This window comes from Heptranchias perlo, chromosome 7 (assembly GCF_035084215.1).
Source record: "Heptranchias perlo isolate sHepPer1 chromosome 7, sHepPer1.hap1, whole genome shotgun sequence".
Classification (NCBI taxonomy): domain Eukaryota; kingdom Metazoa; phylum Chordata; class Chondrichthyes; order Hexanchiformes; family Hexanchidae; genus Heptranchias; species Heptranchias perlo.
The window spans coordinates 30,321,970-30,345,771 of NC_090331.1; the positions used below are offsets into that span (position 1 = coordinate 30,321,970).

Consider the following 23,802-nt stretch of genomic DNA (forward strand, 5'->3'; position numbering starts at 1 on the left):
GCCTTGCACTCCTGGTTACGAAATGGAGCATGGGTGTCCTGGGTTGGAGAGGGTGAAGGGAGGGTCCAATGGATACAGACCAGAGTCTTTGATTTGTAGATCATACAGGATGTGGAGACCTTGTCCTGGGGCTAATCTGACTCTGCCTCATCAAAGCAGTAATGGATATTTGAGGCCTGCATGAAGTCGAAACATTTGTTTGGCAAATGACACTATTGTCAAGATGTTCCATTTGTGTTTTTAAACTTTTGTTCAGAGACTTCTTAATTTTGAGATATATATAGCAGGCTCTTCAAATTTGTTTGTTTTCCTGTTCTCTCGGGTCAACTTTTAGTTGTCTGTGTTACTGCAATGAGACAACTCCATGGGAGGAGGCACTCCCATATTGTGATCTCCAAAGACTCAGTTAAAAGATTCTGAAAATGACTAAGAATTAACAGTCTTATTTTTGGGACAGTTTAAAGTAGTGTGCAGGTTAAACATTTGTATTGGTGATTATTCTGTTGTATTCCATTTGCTTCTATGTGATTATAAATCTTGTAAATAATTTAATTAATAGTTTTAGCCTGAACAACATGTCTGGTAGCATATTATCTTCCTTCTGTAAGAAGAAAAGAATGCATTGCAGGCAGCCTGTGTAATTTCCAGAGTGAAATAACTCACTAAAAGGATAATTGTTAATCATGCGGTACACTCCCATTCACAGCACACACCAGACTGTATGATCTCGATATTTACAGGGAGGCGGGGAGGGAGCAAGGCAGCGCGGGGAAAATACGGCAAGATCGGGGATGCGGAGGACCTCATTAAATGTTTGTCTTCCGTTCCCTGCCCGGCAGCTGGCCAAATTGACAGGCTGGCCAGCTGCCAGGCGGAAAGACCCATGGTGGGGGGGGGGGGGGGGGGAAGACTGGAGAGGAAGACCGGATATTGAGGCTTGGGGTGTGGGGAGGGGCGGGGGGGGGGGGGTGGAAGAGAGGCCATTGCAGGACCGGGGGGGGGGGGGGGGGGGGGGAGGGGGGAGAAGAAAGGGGGGGGGGAAAAAGTGGCTGCGATCGGCAGAGAGGAGTCCAAAGGCTTCCTAGAAGGGCTGGGTGAAGCACTTCTGCTCCTCCTGGCCCACACGGAGTGCTGTAAAAGGAACTCACCTTCTTGAGTCGGCAATTCCTGCCTCTCTTTCACTGCTGGGTTCCCCAAGCCCTGAGCAACCAACATGGCAACTGCTAATTTAAATCAGACTCCCAATTGTTCTGTGGGAGCTTGATTTAAATATGTTAATTAAGTGTCCTGCCTCTCCATGGCGGGACACTCGCAAGCCACAAAACCCGTCGCTCTGAAAATGGTGTAAGCGCTGGATTGGAGTCACGTTTCCCCCCCCTTTTTCATTTTTTAAACGCCTCACCTCCCACCCCCCGTCATGGAGGGTTAATGTCGAGGCCTATTTTTCCGATCACAGGAGGCAGAGGGTTGCCTATAGATATAGTTGCAAACACAAATAGAATCGGGAGAGCACCTGGATTGTAATGTGAAGTACTTCTTTTGGCAAGTATAAGGATGAGACACTTCAGTTATGTGGAGTGGAGAAGCTGGGATTGATCTCTTTAGAGCAGGGAAAGTTATGGGGAGATTTAATAGAGGTGTTCAAAATTATGAGGGTTTTTTTGATAGAGTAAGTAAGGAGAAATTGTTTCCACTGGTGGATGGGTTGGTAACCAGAGGATACAAATTTAAGATAATTGGCAAAAGATACTTAAGAAATGAGGAGAAACTTTTTTATTCAGCAAGTTGTAGTGAGCTGGAGTGCACTGCCTGAAATGGTAACATTCACCTGAGGAAGGAGGAAGCCTCCGAAAGCTTGTGAATTTAAAATAAAATTGCTGGACTATAACTTGGTGTTGTAAAATTGTTTACAATTGAAATGGTGGTGGATGCAGATTCTATAGTAACTGTCAAAAGAGAATTGGATAAATACTTGAAAAGGAAAAGTTTGCAGGGCTATGGGGAAATAGTGGGGGAGTGAGACCAATTGGATTGCTCTTTCAAAGAGCCGGCGTAGGCAAGGTGGGCCATATGGCCTCCTTCTGTGCTGCAAGATTCTGTAACTCTATAATGGTGGCTTTATATATAAGATTAGTATTTTACACTTTTAAACAGTAAAACATTTCATGGGAGAAACAGAAAGGTATCAGTTTATTGTTCTCAGAGTGCAATTTTCCCAAATATAATTTTTATAATATAAATCACATCCAAATTTTGTGATATGGTGGGGTATAAGGACATGGAAAGTAGTATTTGTTATTTCAAAGTTTGAATTTGGAAACAGCATCCTGAAAATATTGTTCCAAAACAGAACCACAAAGTTAACATCTGTGTCTTCCGACATATTTGTTTTGTTGACAGATGAAGACAAAAATTTTAGGTTAACAATAAAAGAAATTGATTTTCTTTGAAATAAGAACATAAAAGAGATGGAGCAGGAGTAGGCCATCCGGCCCCTCGAGCCTGCTCCGCCATTCAACAAGCACAGAAACTCCTGTTTACTATGCAATCTTATTAACACTGCCATCTGAAGACAAATAACATGCCATCTGGTCCTGTTCATTTTATGCAATACGATACATTTGGAATAGCATATTATTCTTGTATGTTTTAATGTAGGATACTTTTAAAGATTGCAAACACAGAAGAAGCAATGACAACATTCCTTCCATTTTAAACCTATTCTTAGAACGTCCCAAGGCACATTCTGGTGCATAGTCACCAGGCATTTCTGTCGGTTTGGTAATGTCACGATTCCACACAGCACATTGGTGGATATCTTAAGGAAACTACATCCCATTTGGTCTGTGTCCACCTTGCAAATGTTTTGTTGTTCTGGCCCTATTAATAGCATGAAGGATAATTCTATTAACTTGGAGAATCTAACAGACAGTGGAATAACAATCACACCAGGATTTTTATAAAGAGGAAAGAACTCTTCTTAAAAATCTAGAGACCCTCTCTAAATGTATTCATCAAACCATAATACACATGTAACAAACACCACCACCCGCACGTTGCCCTCCAAGTCACGCATCATCTTGACATGGAAATATATCGCCGTTTCTTCATTGTCGCTGGGTCAAAATCCTGGAACTCCCTTCCCACCAGCACTGTGGGAGAACCTTCACCACACAGACTACAGCGGTTTAAGGCGGCGGCTCACCACCACCTTCTCAAGGGCAATTAGGGATGGGCAATAAATGCTGGCCTTGCCAGTGATGCACACATCCCATTAATGAATAAAAATAAAAACATACATGTACATAAATGTTGAAGTCACCTTTTTAGGTCCAGATAGATTCAGAAAAAAGCCTTTCCTCCCCTTTGACAATTAAATTTCCTTTTAATCTGAATGCTCAGCTGGTATTTGCTGTACTGTAGTTGTAAAGTACAAACTCACTGTCATTTTAATTGTTCTTTCCTGGTGTTATGTTCTTTCCTGGTGTTATATTACCATGATTCATCTAATTATCTGAATATTCAATTACAGTTTTAGACTTTTGAACTGGGTGAACTTCTGTTTACTTTAGGTCAAGTATTGATGAAATTCAGGCAAAAATGGGTAAACAAATTTGCCATTTAAAGTATTACTGCATCAGTAATTTGCTTTATCTAATTTGCAGTGTGCAAGATTGTTAGCTACTTTTGTTTCATGGTTGGACTATAAAAGAATCCCCCTCATTTTAATGAGAAGTATGTGGCAGGAAAGATGATTAAGGTTTTTCTCACGCTTCCCAGGGCACTTGCTATGTTAGACAATCTCTGATAACGAATACAAGTGAACTTTTCTGACATGGGAGTGGAAATTCTTGTTTTCACAAACAAAAAGGTGGGAAAAGCATGTTCTTTGTCAACATTAATGAAATCGAGAAAACGTGCACTTTTCACGTGCAGTTTGAGAGAATTTGATTTCATTAGCAGCAGTAATGAGCCTTTAACGCTCCTCAAACAACACTTTAGCACCACAACTGTCGAAGAATTTGATAATCCAGCTCTGTGGTGAGTAACATGAGAAAATGGTTAAAGGCCAGTACAGACAAAGCTGATTTATTGAACAAGGACTGCAAGTGCTGGTAACAATGCAAGCACATTTTTGAGGACAGGTCCACAGCATGCAAAGCATGGTGACGTACTACAGACTAGACATAACAACTCTGGAAGGACGTTGGAAAATAGATGCCCAACATAAAAAACAGTACAAACACCAGCATAGACCAGTTGGGCCGAATGGCCTGTTTCTGTGCTGTAAATTCTATGTGAGGTAAGGCATGAATATTACTGCCAAATAGCAGCACATAGCATATGGGGGAAAGGAGTAGTTACAAGAGAATTATGGAAAACCTAGAAATATTAGCAAGGATGTAACAAATAAGGTATTAGAAGGAAAAATAGCAATTTTATGCAAAGTACATCATACATGTCATGACGGGAGAGAGAATGTGCTGCAAGAAGCAATTTCCATAGGGCAGATCATTGTCTCAATCCCATCTGCTGTCTCAATCCCATCTGCTCTTATCTCTAAAGGCAAAACTGACATAGGTTGTAGAACTCTCAGACCTTAAGGAACCTATTTCATATGAAGATGCAATGGTTTATATTATACATCATATTAATCAGCTATTCAACTAGTAGTTCTCCCATAGTATTGTTTATAATGAGTCAGAGGATTTGTCATTTTATGCCAATAAGGGCATTTATGCCATATAGAAGATAACATCAGGGCCACTGATTGAATGAATAAGTCAACTCAATTCTCATTAAAATATATTCTAAGACTTTTAATGGTGCTTTAGGGAATCAATTTCATGGCTCTGTTCATTATTCTATGAAAACTATAAATGTATAGTTTTATATATATTCTTTAATTTTAATCCCTTATAATTTTTAAAGCTGAGAATCACAGCATGATGTTATGCAAGACTCACTAATCTCAGGTGGAAATCTGAGCCCCAAAATTCCACATGGCAAATTGCACCAGATGGAGAATGATAGGTCTGGCCCAAAAGTTAAAATTCTAAATTGGGGAAAGGCCAATTTTGATGGTATTAGACAGGAACTTTCAGAAGTTGATTGGGAGAGTCTGTTGGCAGGCAAAGGGACGTCTGGTAAGTGGGAGGCTTTCAAAAGTGTGTTAACCAGGGTTCAGGGTAAGCACATTCCTTATAAAGTGAAGGGCAAGGCTGGTAGAAGTAGGGAACCTTGGATGACTCGGGAGATTGAGGCACTAGTCAAAAAGAAGAAGGAGGCATATGACATGCGTAGGCAGCTGGGATCAAGTGGATCCCTTGAAGAGTATAGAGATTGCCGGAGTAGAGTTAAGAGAGAAATCAGGAGGGCAAAAAGGGGACATGAGATTGCTTTGGCAGATAAGGCAAAGGAAAATCCAAAGAGCTTCTACAAATACATAAAGGGCAAAAGAGTAACCAGGGAGAGAGTAGGGCCTCTTAAGGATCAACAAGGTCATCTATGTGCAGAATCACAAGAGATGGGTGAGATCCTAAATAAATATTTCACATCGGTATTTACGGTTGAGAAAGGCATGGATGTTAGGGAACTTGGGGAAATAAATAGTGATGTCTTGAGGAGTGCACATATTACAGAGAGGGAGGTGCTGGAAGTCTTAACGCGCATCAAGGTAGATAAATCTCCGGGACCTGATGAAATGTATCCCAGGACGTTATGGGAGGTTAGGGAGGAAATTGCGGGTCCCCTAGCAGAGATATTTGAATCATCGACAGCTACAGGTGAGGTGCCTGAAGATTGGAGGGTAGCAAATGTTGTGCCTTTGTTTAAGAAGGGCGGCAGGGAAAAGCCTGGGAACTACAGACCGGTGAGCCTGACATCTGTAGTGGGTAAGTTGTTAGAGGGTATTCTGAGGGAAAGGATCTACAGGCATTTGGAGAGGCAGGGACTGATTAGGAACAGTCAGCATGGTTTTGTGAGAGGAAAATCATGTCTCACGAATTTGATTGAGTTTTTTGAAGGGGTAACCAAGAAGATAGATGAGGGCTGTGCAGTAGACGTGGTCTACATGGACTTTAGCAAAGCCTTTGACAAGGTACCGCATGGTAGGTTGTTACATAAGGTTAAATCTCACGGGATCCAAGGTGAGGTAGCCAATTGGATACAAAATTGGATTGACGACAGAAGACAGAGGGTGGTTGTAGAGGGTTGTTTTTCAAACTGGAGGCCTGTGACCAGCGGTGTGCCTCAGGGATCGGTGCTGGGTCCGCTGTTATTTGTTATTTACATTAATGATTTGGATGAGAATTTAGGAGGCATGGTTAGTAAGTTTGCAGATGACACCAAGATTGGTGGCATTGTGGACAGTGAAGAAGGTTATCTAGGATTGCAACGGGATCTTGATAAATTGGGCCAGTGGGCCGATGAATGGCAGATGGAGTTTAATTTAGATAAATGTGAGGTGATGCATTTTGGTAGATCGAATCGGGCCAGGACCTACTCCGTTAATGGTAGGGCGTTGGGGAGAGTTATAGAACAAAGAGATCTAGGAGTACAGGTTCATAGCTCCTTGAAAGTGGAGTCACAGGTGGATAGGGTGGTGAAGAAGGCATTCGGCATGCTTGGTTTCATTGGTCAGAACACTGAATACAGGAGTTGGGATGTCTTGTTGAAGTTGTACAAGACATTAATAAGGCCACACTTGGAATACTGTGTACAGTTCTGGTCACCCTATTATAGAAAGGATATTATTAAACTAGAAAGAGTGCAGAAAAGATTTACTAGGATGCTACCGGGACTTGATGGTTTGACTTATAGGGAGAGGTTGGATAGACTGAGACTTTTTTCCCTGGAGAGTAGGAGGTTTAGGGGTGATCTTATAGAAGTCTATAAAATAATGAGGGGCATAGATAAGGTAGATAGTCAAAATCTTTTCCCAAAGGTAGGGGAGTCTATAACGAGGGGGTATAGATTTAAGGTGAGAGGGGAGAGATACAAAATGGTCCAGAGGGGCAATTTTTTCACTCAAAGGGTGGTGAGTGTCTGGAACGAGCTGCCAGAGGCAGTAGTAGAGGCGGGTACAATTTTGTATTTTATAAAGCATTTGGACAGTTACATGGGTAAGATGGGTATAGAGGGATATGGGCCAAGTGCAGGCAAGTGGTATAAACTGGGCAACATGGACATGTTGGGCCAAAGGGCCTGTTTCCATGTTGTAAACTTCTATGATTCTATGATTCTATTTGCTCCATTGAGTCTGGAGTTGCACCTGTCAATGCTCTGCAGAGCTGAATCCGCTCATTTAAATATTAATTGCCAGTTCTCTAACTCACATGCCCAATAAGACAGGAATACTGTACTGGAGGCGCTTGGAGATGGGGAGGTTGGTGGCACAGTGCCGGCACCAGATTAATGGGTGCACACCTACAGTCACCACGACATCCCGGTGAAGCAGCATACAGCCCCACAAGCTTCCACATTCTTCTCCGTCTCCTTAATCCAAGGGGATTATGCTAACCCATTCTCAGCTTGTACCCTCTTTTCCTGTAGATTCATCACAGCAACTAAGGGCAAATGATGGAGAGGAAGAGGAATAGGAGAGAAGGAAATTCTTCCCTGTGAACTGTGAGGAAGACAATGCCAATGCCAAGGAAGGTGATATTGAAGAGGAAGAGGATGTGAAGGTCAAACTAACCCAGGAGTACCTGCCTATTGTTTCTCGGTCAAGAACCCCTGAATCACTTGATTTTTCACTCCCATACACCAGCTCAGACATTTTCACCTGAGGGAAATTAGATAATGTTAATTAGGATGTGGTACCAGGTGATTTACGGAGTATAAGGGAAGCCTCCCATCCTCCATAAACCTCAACTCATCCAAACCTCTGCTGCCTTTATCTGGCATGAAGTCCCTTCATGGCCTCACCCCTCCCTACTTCTAATTTCCTTCAGCCCTACAACCCCCCAACTCCTCATTCCTCAGACTCTGAGCGCTTGTGCATCCTCCCTCCCTTCGAGCCACCATTGGCGGCCATGCCTTCAGCAGGCTAGGCCCTGCACTCTGGAATTCCCTCCCTAAAACCTTCTGCCTATCCACCTTCATGACCCTCCTTAAGACCCACCTCTTTGACCTTGCGTTTGTTCACCCTTCCTAATATTTCCTCTTCGGTTCGGCATCCATTATTTTTGTCTCAGGTCTCATTTGCAGCAGTATCAAGGAAGCAACTTCTTCACTGCAGGGATCACTGGAGCATGTGATTGCACTGAAATCTGCAGCAGCCCCCACCTCAAAAGCAGCCTGGAACCAGTCGGTGCATCCTCCTCCATGGGAGCAAAGATGGCAGCTCTGGTGGCAGTAGGAGAAAGGTTAAACCATACCTTGCATACCGGCTTTCAGACTCGGAAGGCTGGGATGAAGACTGGTGTATTTTAAGCCTTTCAGGATTTATAGCAGCTATTAGACCAGCCATCCCACTGATTAGTGGGGACAGAGATCCGGGGCCCAGTGGAATGGCGACAGCTGGAGGTGACCTGCCCATCGCTGCCATTTCGCAGTAATTGTAAACAATTTTACAACACCAAGTTATAGTCCAACAATTTTATTTGAAATTCACAAGCTTTCGGAGGCTTCCTCCTTCCTGGAGGGAAAGAAAGAACTTGGATTCCTATAGCACCTTATCATATCCTTAGATCATTCCAATCGATTTACATCTGAAGTACAGTTGTTATGCAGGCACAACATTCACCTGAGGAAGGAGGAAGCCTCCGAAAGCTTGTGAATTTCAAATAAAATTGTTGGACTATAACTTGGTGTTGTAAAATTGTTTACAATTGTCAACCCCAGTCCATCACCGGCATCTCCACATCATCATTTCCCAGTAAAGCAGCACACGCCAGGTGTCCCCCTCCGAGCTCCATGCTAGTGGCAGGTTGTTTCGATACCAGGCTGCCCTGGTACAAGCTCCAGAAATTGAGCCATCAGTGGCCCCATTCCAGGATCCAGTTGCCATGAAAGGAGAGCTAATGTGCGGTGCCGTTAAACTTTTTGTACCACAGGAGCAGTCAACCACCTCTCGCGATATTGTGGCCCCCAGAAGGTATCGAGAGGGGAAAGAAAGTAGGTTGGCTGCTGTTCACTTTGGAGTTTGTTGAATTAAAAAAATGTGCAGTTATGTTGTGCTTTGTTATTGATGGAGATTAAAATTATACAGGAAAAGGTTCATTTATTTTGTGCTGATTTACGCAATCAGGTGATTATTGTTGCATAGCCAAAGCGATCTGATGTATTGTCATGTTTGAGGCATGGAGTTTAATTGAAGGATTAGTCCTTTTTGAAGGTTGGGGGGGGGGGGGGGGGTTGGGAAAAAGAGGAGTTAAAGCAGTGGTGATAAAAGTAGACTACATTAAACAGATTACAATGATCTCTTGGTGGTCTCACGCTCCCACAGGCAGTCAGAAACAAGGCTGGGGGAGTGTGAGATCTCGGCTCAATGCCAAAGAATTATTCTAAAAAGTAATTCCTAGCTGTAATAATCATTACTCACTTCCGCAGTCTTCAAGCTCAAAAGCTCCTCACACGTGCCAGTCTCAGCTGATCCTGACAACAGTTGTGTCTTATTATTTCCCATTCAAACTTACCCCTAGTACATTCCAAGCATAAATTCAGGGCTGCATTGCTGTTGGTCCTCATTTTAACACATTTGGCTGGCAGATCATAAGAATCATAGAATGATACAGCACAGAAGGAGGCCATTTGGCCCATCATACCTGTTTTTTGAAAACTATCCAATTAGTTCCACTCCACTGCGCTTGTCCCATAGCCCTGCAAATTATCCCCCTTCAAGTATTTATACAATTCCCTTTTGAAAGTTATTACTGAATCTGCTTCCACCACCCTCAGGCAGTGCATTCCAGATCATAATAAATCACTGCATAAAATAATTTTTCCTCATATCGCCTCTGGTTCTTTTACCAATTACCTTAAATCTGCGTTGTCTGGTTACCATTGGAAACAGTTTCTCCTTATTTACTCTATCTAAACCCTTCAAGATTTTGAATACCTTTATCAAATCTCCCCTTAACCTTCTCTGCTCCAAGGAAAACAACCCCAGATTCTCCAGTCTCTCCAAGTAACTGAGGTCTTACATCCCTTGTACCATTCTCGGTGCCACCTTCAAACGCTTGTTTACGTTCACCCTGGGTCTCTCTCAACTGTTCACCACTACTCATCGAAACATAGAAAATAGGAGCAAGAGTAGGCCATTCGGCCCTTCGGGCCTGCTGCGCCATTCAAAATGATCATGGCTGATCGTCTAACTCAGTACCTGTTCTCGCTTTTTCCCCCCATATCCCTTTAGCATTAAGAATTATATCTGTCTCCTTCTTGAATACATCTAATGACTTGGCCTCCACTGCCTTCTGTGGTAGAGAATTCCACAGGTTCACCACCCTCTGAGTGAAGAAATTTCTCCTCATCTCGGTTCTAAATGGCATACCCTGTATCCTGAGACTGTGACCCCTGGTTCTGGACTCCCCAGCCATCGGGAACATCCTCCCTGCATCTAGTCTGTCTAGTCCTGTTAGCATTTTATATGTTTCAATGAGATCACCTCTCATTCTTCTAAACTCGAGTGAATATAGGCCAAGTCGACCCAATCTCTCCTCATACGTCAGTCCTGCCATCCCAGAAATCAGTCTGGTAAACCTTTGTTGCACTCCCTCCATGGCAAGGACATCCTTCCTCAGATAAGGAGACCAAAACTGCACACAATACTCCAGTTGTGGTCTCACCAAGGCCCTGTATAACTGCAGTAAGACGTCCCTGCTCCTGTACTCAAATCCTCTTGCAATGAAGGCCAACATACCATTCGCCTTCCTAACTGCTTGCTGCACCTGAATGCTCGCTTTCAGCGACTGGTGTACAAGGACATCCAGGTCTCGTTGCACCTCCCCTTTTCCCAATCTATCACCATTCAGATAATAATCTGCCTTTCTGTTTTTACAACCAAAGTGGATAATCTCACATTTATCCACATTATACTGCATCTGCCATGTTCTTGCCCACTCACCCAACTTGTCTAAAATCACATTGGAGCCTCTTTGCATCCTCCTCACAGCTCACATTCCACCCCAGCTTTGTGTCGCCTGCAAACTTGGAAATGTTACATTTAGTTCCCTCATCCAAATCATTGATATATATTGTGAATAGCTGGGGCCCAAGCACTGATCCCTGCGGTACCCCACTAGTCACTGCCTGCTACCCGGAAAAAGACCTGTTTATTCCTACTCTCTGTTTCCTGCCTGTCAACCAATTCCCAATCCATGCCAGTATATTCCCCCCAATCCCATGTGCTTTAATTTTGCACACTAACCCCTTGTGTGGGACCTTATCAAAAGCCTTCTGAAAATCCAAATACACCACATCCACTGGTTCTCCCCTATCTATTCTACCAGTTACCTCTTCAAAAAACTCCAGTCGATTTGTTAAGCAGGATTTCCCTTTCATAAACCCATGCTGACTTTGTCCAATCCCGTTAATGCCCTCCAAGTGTTCTGTTATCACATCCTTTATAATAGACTCTAGCATTTTCCCCACTACTGATGTTAGGCTAATCTGTAATTCCCTGCTTTTTCTCTCTCTCCTTTTTTAAATAGTGGGGTTACATTTGCCACCCTCCAATCTGTCGGAACTGTTCCAGAGTTTATGGAATTTTGGAAGATGATCACCAATGCATCCACTATTTCCAGGGCCACTTCCTTTAGTACTCTGGGATGTAGATTATCAGGCCCTGGGGATTTGTCAGCCTTTAGCCCATTAATTTCCCTAGCAAAACTGATTTCTTTCAGTTCCTCCCTCTCACTAGACCCTTGGTTCCTTAACATTTCCAGGAGGTTATTTGGGTCCTCCTTTGTGAAGACAGAACCAAACCGTGTGTTTAATTGTTCTGCCATTTCTTTGTTCCCCATTATAATTTCCCCCATTTCTGACTTTAAGGGGCCTACATTTGTCTTCACTAATCTTTTTCTCTTGACATATTTATAGAAGCTTTTACAGTCAGTTTTTATGTTCCCTGCTAGTTTACTCTCAGTCTCTATTTTTCCCCTCTTAATCAATCTCTTTGTTCTCCTTTGCTGAATTCTGAACTGCTCCCAATCCTCAGGCTTGCCGCTTTTTCTGGCAATTTTATATGTCTCCTCTTTGGATCTAATACTATCCCTAATTTCTTTTGTAAGCCATGGTTGAGCCACCTTTCCTGTTTTATTTTTGCACCAGACAGGAATGAATAATTGTTGTAATCCCTGCACACGCTCTTTAAATATTAGCCATTGCCTATCCACCGTCATCCCTTTTAGTAAAGTTCCCCAATCTATCATAGCCAACTCGCACCTCATACTTTCGTAATTTCCTTTATTTAGATTCAGGACTAGTTTCGGATTTGACTACCTCACTCTCCATCTTAATGAGGAATTCTATCATGTTATGGTCGCTCTTCCCTAAGGGACCCCGCACAACAAGATTGTTAATTAATCCTTTCTCATTGCACAATACCCAGTCTAGGATTGCCTCTCTGCTTTCTGACCCTTAGCCAATTTTGTATCCACACAGCCGCTGCCCCTTTAATCCTATGGGCTTCAACGAATGACCAAATTGCATTTGAAAATTTTGCCGCTTCAGTTTTAAGGCAAAAAAACCAGTGCCAGTGGCTTCCACCCCAATAGTCAAGTGAGCTGTCCTGATTTTGGGCCCCAGAAATGCTCAAAATAGTATGAACTTTCAGGGCCCTGATAATTAGCTACACTGGGGACAGTCCTGCACTTTGGTAGCAAGGATGACAGTATTAGGCTTTGATAATACTGGAGACTGGTCCTTAAGTTTGACAGTGCCGCAACGAGGCTACTGGAGTTTGGAAGCAGGGGGCAACCTTCGATCTGGTATCATCGTGGAGGGGGAACCTGGGGATTGGCAGAGCAGTGGATGGTGGAGCTGAGGGTTGAATCTGAGGTTTAGTTCACTGGTGGATTGGCAGACTTCAAGAGGATATAGACAGGCTGGTGGCATGGGCGGACACGTGGCAGATGAAATTTAACACAGAAAAATGCGAATTGATACATTTCGGTAGGAAGAATGAGGAGAGACAATATAAACTAGAGGGCACAATTCTAAAATAGGTACAGGAACATAGAGATCTGGGGGTATATGTGCACAAATCATTGAAGGTGGCAGGGCAGGTTGAGAAAGCGGTTAAAAAAGCATACGGGATCCTGGGCTTTATAAATAGAGGCATCGAGTACAAAAGTATGGAAGTCATGATGAACCTTTATAAAACGCTGGTTCAGCCACAACTGGAGTATTGTGTCCAGTTCTTGGCACCGCACTTTCGGAAAGATGTGAAGGCCTTAGAGAGGGTGCAGAAGAGATTTACTAGAATGATTCCAGGGATGAGGGACTTCAGTTACGTGGATAGACCGGAGAAGCTGGGGTTGTTCTCCTTGGAACAGAGACAGTTGCGAGGAGATTTGATAGAGGTATTTAAATTCATGAAGGGTCTAGACAGAGTGGATAGAGAGAAACTGTTCCCATTGGTGGAAGGGTCAAGGACCAGAGGTCATAGATTTAAAGGTGACTGGCAAAAGAACCAAAAGGTGATGAGGAAAATTATTTTTTTTTAAAACACAGCGAGTAGTTGGGATCTGGAATACACTGCCTGAGGGGGTGGTGGAGGCAGATTCAATCATGGCCTTCAAAAGGAAACTGGATAAGTACATGAAAGGAAAAAATTTGCAGGGCTAAAGGGATAGGGCGGGGGAGTGGAACTGGCTGGATTGCTCTTGCATAGAGCCAGCGCGGACTCGATGGGCCAAATGGCCTCCTTCCGCGCTTTAACCTTTCTATGATTCCTGGTATCTGTCAGCAGTGAGGGGAGGGACAGCATATGAGCCTAGCAGCATTGATTGGGGTAGGGAAGAAATCCCAGGTGTGACAGCAGTGGTGTGTCACTTTCTAAGCAATCTCCGTAAAAATTGAAGTTTGTGTTTAGCTCCTAAAATGTGCATCTGTCTATCTCGCACAGCTATAAGAAAATGTAAACATTATAATGACTCAATATTGACAAAACAGACAGTAATTAGCACTTTCAAAATTCAATTCTTCTATTTGAAAATTTACAATCAAATGATGAAAGACACTCTGTCTGATCGCAGTTTGTGTCAATTCAATACAGGTAATAATCATGTAAAATTATTAGAGGTTGTTTGCTTCAAAATTCAAGTCTTCTTGAAAAATGAACTCAATTACAATGGAAAAAGACACTGTCCCTCTTTTAGCTTAATGCACTTACTGATGTTTATGGAATATAAAACAAAGTGGACAGCAGGTGTGTAATCAGTGGTCTGTCTTTTTTCACACACACTTTGTTTAAAAAAAACACAAGCATCTCAGAAAAAAAATATAAATTTTACCTCAATAAAGATTTTGCAATTTGTCTTCTAACTCTTCAAATAACTTTAATAAACTTTATAGCAGAAACAGGAGAGATCTGGGAGTATATATGCACAAATCTTTGAAGGTGGCAGAGCAGATTGAGAAAGCGGTTTAAAAAAGCATACAGGATCCTGGGCTTTATATATGGAGGCATAGAGTACAAAAGCAAGGAAGTCATGATGAACCTTTATAAAACACTAGTTCGGCCACAACTGGAGTATTGTGTTCAGTTCTAGGCACCACACTTTCGGGAGGATGTGAAAGCCTTAGAGAGGGTGCAGCAGATTTACTGGAATGGTTCTAGGGATGAAGGACTTCAGTTACATGGATGGCTGGAGAAGCTGGGGTTCTCCTTGGAACAGAGAAGGTTGAGAGGAGATTTGATAGAGGTATTCAAAATCATGAAGGGTTGAGACGGATTGGATAGAGAGAAACTGTTCCCATTGGAGGAGGGGTCAAGAACCAGAGAACATAGATTTAAGGTGATTGGCAAAAGAACCAAAAAGGTGACATGACGAAAACCACTTGCTGTGTAAAAAAGGTTAAGATCTGGAATGCACTGCCTGAGGGGGTGGTAGAGGCAGATTGAATCGTGGCTTTCAAAAGAGAACTGGATAAGTACTTGAAGGGAAAAAATGTGCAGGGCTACAGGGAAAGGGCAGAGGAGTGGGACTGGCTGGATTGCTCTTGCATACAGCCAGCACAGACTCAACAGGTAGAATGGCCTCCTTCCATGTTGGGCCGATGAATGGCAGATGGAGTTTAATTTAAATAAATGTGAGGTGATGCATTTTGGTCGATCGAATCGGGCCAGGACCTACTCCGTTAATGGTAGAGCGTTGGGGAGAGTTATAGAACAAAGAGATCTAGGAGTACAGGTTCATAGCTCCTTGAAAGTGGAGTCACAGGTGGACAGGTTGGTGAAGAAGGCATTCAGCATGCTTGGTTTCATTGGTCAGAACATTGAATACAGGAGTTGGGATGTCTTGTTGAAGTTGTACAAGACATTAGTAAGGCCACACTTGGAATACTGTGTACAGTTCTGGTCACCCTATTATAGAAAGGATATTATTAAACTAGAAAGAGTGCAGAAAAGATTTACTAGGATGCTACCGGGACTTGATGGTTTGACTTATAGGGAGAGGTTGGATAGACTGAGACTTTTTTCCCTGGAGAGTAGGAGGTTTAGGGGTGATCTTATAGAAGTCTATAAAATAATGAGGGGCATAGATAAGGTAGATAGTCAAAATCTTTTCCCAAAGGTAGGGGAGTCTATAACGAGGGGGCATAGATTTAAGGTGAGACGGGAGAGATACAAAAGGGTCCAGAGGGGCAATTTTTTCACTCAAAGGGTGGTGAGTGTCTGGAATGAGCTGCCAGAGGCAGTAGTAGAGGCGGGTACAATTTTGTCTTTTAAAAAGCATTTGGACAGTTACATGGGTAAGATGGGTATAGAGGGATATGGGCCAAGTGCAGCCAATTGGGACTAGATTAGTGGTATAAACTGGGCGACATGGACATGTTGGGCCGAAGGGCCTGTTTCCATGTTGTAAACTTCTATGATTCTATGATTCTAACTATATCTTGCGAAATTCACCACATTATATTGCAATGTTTAAACCAAATTGATTTATGATCTATGATTCTATGAATTAGTGCAGCTAACAGGCTTTATACACTTCTTGCTACTTTTAGCAACCTCAGTCCTTCTAGTAGCCCCATTTCCTTGGTTCCTCTCAACTATTAACCATTTCCTGGCAACCATGTCCCTGTTGATACATATTTCCAGTTGCAATCCCTGATAATTCACAATCAATTGCTAGCTGAACCATATCACTGACTTGTGCTGATTCAGTTACCAAGGCTAGTAATGTGCACTCACCCTTGAATATCCTTCACGTTTATCTGCTCTTGTAAGTTCTTGTACTTTCCACTCTGAAGTCATAGCCCTTTCGTTAAGCTTTTTGATCAACAATTTTAACATCTTTTCACCTTTCTGTTATACATGGCTCTGTTTGGACACATTGCATATGCTTAGACTGCACAACCACAGCATCATAGCTCTGGGCAAAAATATCAAGTCAAAAGGTTTTTGGGAGAGGTTGAAGCCTTCAAGTAAAAACTTAAAAGAAGGCATTAAAAAGACACTAAGGATAATTCAGTGGATAAAATTATTATTGTGAAATACTGTGACTTTCTTGGACATCCTTCTATTCTTTCCTCACATCTACTTTTTTGCGAAAATTAGCGGATACAGGAATGTCATAATACTGGGATATGTAAACAGATTAAAGAATGAAGTAAAAAAAGTTCATCTTTTTCATAATGGTTTTTCTGTAGATAATCAATAAACATATTTTTAAAAAACAATACATAGATCATTGTATTCTTGCTATCACAGTAACTGAGGGAGTAGCCATTAACATGGCAAAGATCTGCATTCCCAGAAAAAGCCCAAGTGCCACAATTCAAGACCCTAAAACACAATCTTTGAATGGTGATCATGAACATTGCCTTGGCTCTTGTACTACTGAAATCCAGGCTGAAATCACCATTCTGGTTGACTGGTGTAGCAGGTGCTTGGAAGGGCTCCTGTGATCCTGCAAATATATCCACAAACATGGAGGTGAAGCCGAAGAAGATCCAACCACCAGCAAAAGAAGAAATAGTGGTAGATCGACTCTATCAAGATCAGTGAGCAGTGGAAATAAAGTCACCTCTAACAATATTAAAAAAAAGTGGTGATGTAGGAGATCAGCACACTCCCAGGTCCTCCAAAGAACGTGGAACTTCAGCTGGGACTCAAAACTGGAGCGGACAATTGAAAGAAGACCACCAGTATGAGGAAATTTTAAAAAGCAATACTGAAGCGAATGTAAAAATGGTAGCACCGGAGGAATGTAAAAATGAAAAGGGAGCACCCAAATGGAGTAATATATAAAACGTGAAAGAAGTATAATTAAAAGCGAGAATTAACACCATTAAGTGAGCACCTGAGATAAATAAACTTAAAAGGCAGCAACTGAAAGAAATAACACTGAGGCTTTGAGGTGGGTGTGTGTGTGTACACGTGTGTATGTACACGTGTGTACAAATAAGAGTAAACAGATGCAAAAATTATTGATTGAAAACCTTAAGGAAAGGATTATGCCTTCAGAGAGAATGGTACTGGAACTTACAAAGGCAGATAGAGAAAAAAAAACGAACAAACTTGCATTTATATACCGCCTTTCACGACCTCAGGACGTCCCAAAGCACTTTACAGCCAATTAAGTACTTTTGAAGCATAGTCGCCATTATAATGTAGGAAACGCAGCAAACTCCAACAGCAATGAGAATGACCAGGTAAGCTGTTTTAGTGATGGTGGTTGAGGGATAAATATTTTGGGCAGGACACCAGGGAGAACGCCTGTGCTCTTCTTTGAACGGTGCCATGGGATCTTTTACATCCACCTGAGAGGGCAGGCTGGGTTTAACATTTCAGCCAAAAGACGACACCTCCAACAGTGCATCACTCCCTCAGTACTGCATTGACTTCAATGGAAAGTAAAATCAGGTGGTGCAAAACAGACGGCTGATCTGATCCCATCAGTGAGCACCTGGGCAGGTTAGGTGCAAATTACCACCATTGTTTCAGTACTAAAACAATAAGAGGGTAGTGAGGGAAGAGGTGGGAACCATAAAAATTGTTAATAGGTTGGAAACAGAAGAGCATGAGATTGTGAAAATTCTGAATGATTACTTTCTCGAAGTATTCACAAGGGAAGATATGAGCAATATACGTACCCTTCCAAATCGAGATAACCTAGACAAAATGAATGACTTTGGTATATATGAGATGGAAGTCCTAGACAGACTAAAAGGGCTCAAAACCAATAAATTTCCTGGGATAGATGGCACTTGCTCCAGAGTGCTAAAAGAAACTAGAGAGGAGATTTGTAAGGCATTGACAATCATTATGAGAGAGTCATGAGATTTAAGGGAGATGCCAGGAGATTGGAAACAGGTTAATGTGATGCCCATATTCAAAAAGGGCAGCAAAATAGACACAAGCAATTACAGACACGCTAGTCTCACTTTAATCCTGTGTTAAAAATGGATTCAATTATCAGGAGCAAACTTAAGAATTATCTGTACACTAATAACCTACTAAACAGAAATCAACATGAATTCAGAAGGGAAAGATCCTGCCTGACCAATCGCCTTAACCTCTTTGAAGAAGTTCTCTCCCAAGTCCACTATAGAACACTCTGGTGTACCTATATTTCCAAAAGGCATTTGACAAAGTTCTACATGAAAGCTTTGAGGATTATGGGGAAATCTCCTTCGATATGGGGGTGGTGCCAGAGGACTGGAAAATCACAAATATTACAGCCTTGTTCAAAAAAGGGTATAAGGATAAACCCGGCAACTGCAGGCCAGTCACTTTAACCTCGGTAGTGTGGAAGCTTTCAGAAACGATAATCCGGGACAAAGTTAATAGTCACTTGGACAAGTATGGATTAATTAAGGAAAGCCAGCACGGATTTGTTAAAGGCAAATCCTTTTTAACTAACCTGACAGAGTTTTTTGATGAGGTGACAGAGAGGGTAGATGAGAGCAATGTGGTTGATGTAGTGTACATGGACTTTCAAACGGCGTTTGACAAAGTGCCACATAATAGGCTTGTCAGAAAAATTGAAGCCCATGGAATAACAAGGGCAGTGGCAGCACAGATATGAAATTGGCTAAGTGATAGGAAACAGTAGTGGTGAATGGTTGTTTCTCAGACTGGAGGAAGGTATACAGTGGTGTTCCCCAGGGGTCGGTACTAGGACCACTGCTTTTCAAAATTTGCAGATGACAAAACTTGGAAGTGTAGTAAACAGTGAGGAGGATAGTAATAGACTTCAAGAGGACATAGACAAGCTGGTGGAATGGGTGGACACATGGCAGATGAAAATTTAACGCAGGAAAGTGCGAAGTGATACATTTTGGTAGGAAGAATGAGGAGAGGCAATATAAACTGAATGACAATTCTCAAGGGTATGCAGGAACAGAGAGATCGGGGGGGTATATGTGCACAAATCTTTGAAGGTGGCAGGTCAGGTTAAGAAAGCAGTTAAAAAAGCATACAGGATCCTGGGCTTAATAAATAGAGGTATAGGGTACAAAAGTATGGAAGTTATGCTGAATCTTTATAAAACACTGGTTCGACCACAACTGGAGTATTCTGTCCAATTCTGGGCACTGCAATTTAAGAAGGATGTGAAGGCCGTAGAGAGGGTGCAGAAAAGATTTACTGGAATGGTCCCAGGAATGAGGGACTTCAGTTATGTGGATAGACTGGAGAAGCTAGGGTTGTTCTCCTTAAAGCAGAGAAGGTTAAGAGGAGATTTGATAGAAGTGTTCAAAATCATGAAGGGTTTAGATAAAGTAAACAAAGAGAAACTGTTCCCATTGGTGGAAGGGTCAAGAACCAAAGGACACAGATTTAAGATGATTGACAAAAGAACCAAAGGCAACCTGGAGGAAATCTTTACGCAGTGAGTAGTTATGATCTGGAATGCGCTGCCTGAAAGGGCGGTGGAAGCAGATTCAATCATGGCTTTTCAGAAGGAATTGGAGAAATACTTCAAGGGAAAAAATTTGCAGGGCTCCGGGGAAAGAGCAGGGGAATGGGACTAACTGGATTGCTCTTGCAAAGAACTGGCAAGGGTTCAGTGGGCCAAATGGCCTCTTTCTGTGCTGTAACCATTCTATGATCTTGGGGATGAATAAGAAATTAGTTGAAGGGTAGAAAACAACAGGTAATTATTAGAATTATGTCAGGGTGGTGGGAAATACTAAGCAGGGTGTCCAAGGGATCAGTGCTGGAACCATTACTGTTTCTAAATTATGATGTGGAGATGCCGGTGATGGACTGGGGTGGACAAATGTAAGGAGTCGTACAACACCAGGTTATATTCCAACAGCTTTATTTGAAATCACAAGCTTTTGTAGCTTTGCTCCTGCGTCAGGTTTCTAAATTACATCAATAATTGGATTCAGAAACTCAATGCAAATTGAAGAAATTTACAGACAATAGCAAATTAATAGGAGTGAAATTGAAGGAGTCAGCTAAGAAATTATAGAATATGTTGGATAAAAATTTTTGGGGGGCAGAAAATTGGCAGATTTAGTTAAATGCAGACAAGTATATATAGGAAGGAAAAATGGCTGACAAGTACTCCATGAACAGTGTTGAAAAAGCTACGGCTAAAGTTGAATAAGACCTAGGATTCTTAGTAGACTCAACACTAACCATGTCTACCCATTGCAGAGAAGCAACCCACAAAGCCAGTAGAATATTGAACTGGATAGACTAAACAGTAGCATAAGTCAGAGGAAGTCATAATCAAACTGTATGATGCCCTAGTCAGACCACACCTGAAGTACTGTGTCCAGTTTAGGTCATTGAGACACAAAGGAGATATTCACACATTGGAGGAAGTGTAGAGCCAATAGACTGATCCCTGGTAACAGGAGTCTTGTAGAAATGTATGAAACAGTTAAAGGCAAGAAAAAAAGTCAATGCAAAAGAGTACTTTAGATTAAATTAAGTAGCAAAAGGGAACAAAGGTTCAAACTAATAAAAGGCAAATTTAGGAATGATATCAGGAAGTTCTTCACAGAAGGAATGATCAGTGCATGGAATGGATTTTCAGATAGAGTGGTACAGATAAAAACCCAACAATCATTTACGAACCAATTGGATACTACAACTTTAGGGTATTTCTGGTTATGAATTAAGATGTGTCGAATGGCTTCCTTCATTTGTAATTATCTTGAAATCTAGTAATAATTAACACTGCCATATTCCATTTTACTCCAACCATAAATAACACATAAATAATGTGAATGAACTTGATCATTTAATTTGGCTCCTCATTGGCTTGAGGAAAACAAAAAATATGAATGAGATGAATCTTTTATAACAGAAACATACAGACTATACATTTGATTGTAACAGCAGTAAGCAGCTAGTTGTGCGAGATGAGAGATCAGGAGAAGAATGGCAAGCAGCTGTAATGCATACCACCAGCATCATCATTTATATGGAAAAGTGAGTTTCTATTCTAGATGGAGTGGGGGGTGCTCATCCATCCAATGACAATAAGATATCCCTTTTTCTCTGTTTTGGGTGCTTTTTTTTTTAAAACATGAATGAATCCTGACTAAGTAACTGTGTGACAAAATCACCTGTTGACCATATATTACATCCAAATGTCCTCGATGTGCTGTTTACACCTTGGATATAATCAAGAATAAATAAATATTTTAAAATATTTAAATTCAAAATAATAAAATCAGAAAATACTGCAGAAACCAAAAAGAGGCAGACTAAAGTGATACAGCACCAAGCATTTTTATGACATCACAGGCCTTCTGGTCATTGATGGTGGTGTCATTGCTAGTTGTTATGGGAAGAACAGTCTTTAGTGCATGGATTATTTTTTTAATTAATTAATTCCTGGGTGACCGTCGCTAGCAAGGCTGACATTTATTGCCCAACCCTAGTTGCCCTCGTGTAGGTGGTACAATTTTGATACAACTGAGTGGCTTGCTAGGTCACTTCAGAGGGCAGTTAAGAGTTAATCACGTTGGTGTGGGACTGAGGTCACATATATGCCAGGCTGGGTAAGGACGACAGGTTTCCTTCCCTAAAGGATGTTAGTGAATCAATTGGGTTTTTACAAAAATCAGACAACTTCAGTGTCACTTTACTGCTACCAGTTTTTTCATTTCCAGATTTTTTTTTTTAAAAACTGAATAAAAATTCTGAAATTGCCATGGTGGGATTCAAACTCTTAAAAAGGGGTAATTTTGACTGTGCGATTGTGTAAAACGGGTGATAGAGAATCAGCAGCCCGTTTTACATCTCTCCCGTTTGGATATTAATATGGTTTTATTTTGGATAGGTTATTTCCATATGTTTGATTAATTTAAACACGTATGGGGCAAAAATTGTCATGTAGACACAAGTAATGAGAATTTAATTTAAAATCTGATTTCAGATAATCTAAAAAGTTGATGACAAGCAACTGATCCAAATTTGATCCAAACTGACCTGCCATAGTCCAAGATAAACCGAAGTCTAATTAACTAGTTTCTTTGACAGGGTTAAAGCCACACTTGATAAAATGTATTTTCTGCAGATTATGAAAATGGACGAGGTTGGGTACAGAAACGTTACTGGAATTTAAGGGAAAAATCAACATTTACTGCTGCAATGTTACATAAATCATCATACAGTACATCAACTATCAGGTAACAGTGCATATTTCATCTGGTCTATCCATTGATCCCTGTCATACCGACCTTCCCTGCTGTCATGGCCATTACAGTTCAATCAGCAGTAGAGTCCTACAGAGCATCTGCTGCACCCAACTAGCAATAATTCAGTAATGACGGCCCACAGGAAGAATAAAGTGGAATCAGCCCATCAAGTCCTTGCCCCAAAGGAATTGAAATCTCCTCAGTTTACAGACTAGACTATGACCGAAAGAAATTAGAAGTTCATTTCAGGCACACTAGACATTTAGCCATAACACCTAATAAGCAATAATTATCAGTCTGAAACTTATTTAAGCCAGCCATAATGCATTATACTGAAGAAAATACTGTTTAATGAGCCTCATCCAACACCACTTTTACAATACTTATCCCCAGAGTTTTAAGCGAATTGTACTGTAATAAGCCTTAAGTGTTATGACAGCAGAAGAAGAGAAGGTAGAGGAAGAAATCAATACTTTGTTACTACAAGGTAATGAAAATGTTTCTTTTGAGATATAAAACCTTCAACAGTGGGAAACTGTTGTTTTTCAATGAAAAGATACTAACAATAGCAATTTACTACTTACAGCAATATCCATACAAGACCATCTTTAGTCTGCTGCTTTCCTTGAATGATGAATTAAGCACAGTGTTGGTACAGCAGACAATCAGAAGTCAAAAAAAACATTTTAAATCCCATTAGTTCTCAAGCAAACAGAGAACAGAAACTGCAAACAAAAGTGAGCAATTCAGCTTCATGTTGCTCTCAATTCGTGAGCACACCCCCAGTGGTTTTGCATTTTATTAGCCAAGGCCTCTAATTGGATGTCTGCATTTCGCTATTCTGTTCTGACCTGAATATCATTAAACATGTATTTACTCTGCAACATGCTAGTATCGTGAATCTGGATAATCTGAATACTAAGCCAATAGCTCCCCTTCAGATTGCTTTTAGTTGTACTGTACTTTAAGCTGCATTTATCAATTTGATATTTCATTCATATAAACTGAACTAGATTGCCG

General features: G+C 41.4%; 1 protein-coding gene across 5 annotated transcripts in view; it reads right to left on the bottom strand.

Annotated features, from left to right (window-relative positions):
* thsd7ba (thrombospondin, type I, domain containing 7Ba) overlaps positions 1 to 23,478 on the bottom strand; it is a 646,137-nt gene extending 622,659 nt beyond the window's left edge. For all 5 annotated transcript variants that reach the window (XM_067987207.1, XM_067987208.1, XM_067987209.1 and 2 more), the window contains exon 1: positions 23,367 to 23,478. The gene's annotated coding sequence lies outside the window, so the exon portion shown is untranslated. The remainder of the gene's footprint in view (positions 1 to 23,366) is intronic.
* Between the last annotated feature and the right edge of the window lie 324 nt (positions 23,479 to 23,802).